Source organism: Scyliorhinus torazame, unplaced genomic scaffold (genome assembly GCF_047496885.1).
Source record: "Scyliorhinus torazame isolate Kashiwa2021f unplaced genomic scaffold, sScyTor2.1 scaffold_336, whole genome shotgun sequence".
Classification (NCBI taxonomy): domain Eukaryota; kingdom Metazoa; phylum Chordata; class Chondrichthyes; order Carcharhiniformes; family Scyliorhinidae; genus Scyliorhinus; species Scyliorhinus torazame.
The window spans coordinates 30,888-34,736 of record NW_027308063.1 but is presented as its reverse complement, the minus strand read 5'-3'; positions in this window follow the sequence as shown (position 1 = coordinate 34,736).

Below are 3,849 nucleotides of genomic sequence, written 5' to 3'. Positions count from 1 at the left end.
AGGCATACAAGATGATCAGAGGATTAGATAGGGTGGACAGAGAGAGCCTTTTTCCTCGGATGATGATGTCTAGCACGATGGGACATAGCTTTAAATTGAGGGGAGATAGATATAGGACAGGTGTCAGAGGTAGGTTCTTTACTCAAGAGAGTACTAAGGGCGTGGAATACCCTGCCTGCAACAGTAGTGGACTCGCCAACACTAAGGGCATTCAAATGGTCATTGGATAGACATATGGACGATAAGGGAATAGTGTAGATGGGCTTTAGAGTGGTTTCACAGGTCGGCGCAACACCGAGGGCCGAAGGGCCTGTACTGCGCTGTAATGTTCTATAGTTGACCTCTGGCTCTGAGATTATAAGACCAAAAGACCAAAATAGAAGAGGCCATTCGGCCCTTCGAACCTGCTCCGCCATTGATCATCATCATGGCTGATCATCAAGTTCAGTACCCTGATCCTGCCTTCCCCCCGTATCCCATGATCCCTTTAGCCCCAAGAGCTGTATTTAATTCCTTCTTGAAATTTCACAACATAGAACTATAAAAAATAGGTAGGGCCGGCATGGTAGTGCAGCGGTTAGCACTGCTGCCTCATGGTGCCTAGGACCCGGGTTCGTTCCCGGCCCCGGGTCACTGTCCGTGTGGAGTTTGCACATTCTCCCCGTGTTTGTGTGGGTTTCACCCCCACAACCCAAAGATGTGCAGGGTAGGTGGATAGGCCACGCTAAATTGCCCCTTAATTGGAACAAAAATAATTGGGTACGCTGAAATTTTTTTTTAAACATTGAAAAAAGGTGCAGGAAGAGCCCATTCGGCCCTTCGAGCCTGCAGCACCATTCAATATCATGGCTGATCGGGCAAATTCAGTATCCCACTCCCGCTTTCTCTCCATACCCCTTGATCCCTTTAGCCGCAAGGGCCACGACCAGCTCCCTCTTGAATATATCCAACACCGGCCCCAGCAGCTTTCTGTGGTGGAGAATTCCACAACCCCGCAACTCTCTGAGAGAAGAAGTTCTTCCTCATCTCAGTCCTGAATGGCTGACCCCTTATTCTTAGGCTGTGACCCCTAGTTCTGGACGTCCGCAACATCAGAAACATTCTTCCCGCATTTGCCTGACCATCAGGATTTTATAGGTTTCTATGAGATCCCCTCTCATTCTTCTAAACTCCAGTGAGTACAAGCCCAGTCGATCCAATCTTTCTTCATCTGACAGCCCTGCCATCCCGGGAATTAGTCTGGTGAACCTTCGCTGGACACCCTCAACAGCAAGAATGTCCTTCCTCAAACTAGGAGGCCAAACTGCACACACTACTCAAGGTGTGGCCTCACCAAGGCCCTGTATAACTGCAGCAAGACATCCCTACTCCTATACTCCAATCCTCTCGCTATGAAGGCCAGCGTGCCATTAGCTTTCCTCACCGTTTACTATGCCTGCATGGCAACCATCAATCTACCCTGTCTAACCCTGTTAGAATTTTATCAGTTTCTTTAAGATCCCCTCCCACTCTTCTAAACTCCAATGAATATAATCTTAACCGACTTAGTCTCTCCTCCTATGACAGTCCCGCCACCCCAGGAATCAGTCTGGTAAACCTTCGCTGCACTCCCTCCATATCAAGAACATCCTTCCGCAGATAAGGAGGCAGCACAGTAGCATTGTGGATAGCACAATTGCTTCACAGCTCCAGGGTCCCAGGTTCGATTCCGGCTTGGGTCACTGTCTGCGCGGAGTCTGCACATCCTCCCCGTGTGCGCCTGGGTTTCCTCCGGGTGCTCCGGTTTCCTCCCACAGTCCAGGGATGTGCGGATTAGCCAGGGATTGGCCATGATAAATTGCCCTTAGTGTCCAGAATTGCCCATAGTGTTGGGTGGGGTTGCTGGGTTATGGGGATAGGGTGTAGGTGTGGACCTTGGGTAGGGTGCTCTTTCCAAGAGCCGGTGCAGACTCGATGGGCCGAATGGCCTCCTTCTGCACTGTAAATTCTATGATAAAATTGGCTAAGGACACCAAAACTGCACACAATACTCCAGGTGTGGCCTCACCAAGGCCCTGTATAATTGCAGTAAAACATCTTTATTCCGACTCAAATCCTCTCGTTATGAAGGCCAACATACCATTTGCCTTCTTTACTGCCGGCTGTACCTGCGCGCTTACCTTCAGCGACTGATGCACGAGGACACCAAGGTCTCGCTGAGTATTCACCTCTCTCATTTTACACCCATTCAAATAATAATCTGCCTTCCTATTTTTGCTACCGAAGCGGATAACCTCACATTTATCCACATTATACTGCATCTGCCATGCATGTGCCCACTCACTCAGTCTGTCCAAATCCCGCTGAAGCATCTCTGTATCCTCCTCACAGCTCACCCTCCCACCCAACTTTGTATCATCTGCAAATTTGGAGAGAATACATTTAGTTCCCTGGTTCAAATCATTAATATATAATGTGAACAGTCAGGGTCCAAGCACAGATCCCTGCAGAACCCCACGAGTCACTGCCTGCCAATCAGAAAAAGATCCATTTATTCCAACGTTTTGCTTCCTGATTATGGGTGGCACGGTGGCACAGTGGTTAGCACTGCTGCCTCACAGCTTCAGGGACCCCGGTTCAATTCCAGCCTCGGGTGCAGTTTGCACTTTCTCCCCACGTTTACATATTAATCTGCTTTGTGGGACCTTCTGAAAGCCTAAGTAAACCACATCCACCGGTTCTCCCTGGTTAACTCGACTAGTTACATGTAATCATGCTGACTCTGCTTGATTATACATTGTATTTCTAAATGCTCTGTAGATACATACTTTATAATGGACTCTTAACATTTTCCCAATGACAGATGCTAAGCTAACTGACCTAGTTACCTGTTTTTCGTCTCCCTCCCTTTTTGGAAGGTGTAAATTTGTTGGAAGCAGTTTGAAGACGGTCAACGCCACTGATACATGGAAAGGACGGATTGTTCTACAGGGGAAGGCTGGACAGGTTGGCTTTTTACCCGGAGTACAGGGGCAGCTTGATTGAAACAGACAAGGTCCAGAGGGCTGTTGACAGGATGGATGTGAAGACGATCTCCAACTGGGGGTCCCTGGTTTAAAACAAGGGGCAGCCCATTTCAGACAGCGATGAGGCGGAATTTCCTCGAGGGGCCTCAAGTCTGTGGAACTCTTTTCCTCAAAAGACAATGGAAACAGAGTCTTTGATTATTTTTAAGGAAGAGTTAGACAGATTCTTGACGAGCAAGGTGTTGGGGAGTAGGCAAGATTGTGAAGATGAGGTTAAAATGTATAGCCATGATCCTAATGAATAACGGAACAGGCTCGAGGGGCTGAGAATTAGAATTAGAACATTCCAGCGCAGTACAGGCCCTTCGGCCCTCGATGTTGCGCCGACCTGTGAAACCACTCTAAAGCCCATCTACACTATTCCCTTATCGTCCATATGTCTATCCAATGACCATTTGAATACCCTTAGTGTTGGCGAGTCCACTACTGTTGCAGGCAGGGCATTCCACGCCCTTACTAATCTCTGAGTAAAGAACCTACCTCTGACATCTGTCTTATATGTATCTCCCCTCAATTTAAAGCTATGTCCCCTCGTGCTCGACATCACCGTCCGAGGAAAAAGGCTCTCATTGTCCACCCTATCCAATCCTGGGGGTGGGGGTGGGGGAGGGGGTGGGGGAGGGGGTGGGGGAGGGAGAGGGGGAGGGAGAGGGGGGAGGGAGAGGGGGAGGGAGAGGGGGAGGGGGAGGGGGTGGGAATGGGGGTGGGGGAGGGGGGTGGGGGTGGGGGAGGGGGTGGGGGGTGGGGGAGGGGGTGGGGGGAGGGGGAGGGGGAGGGGGTGGGG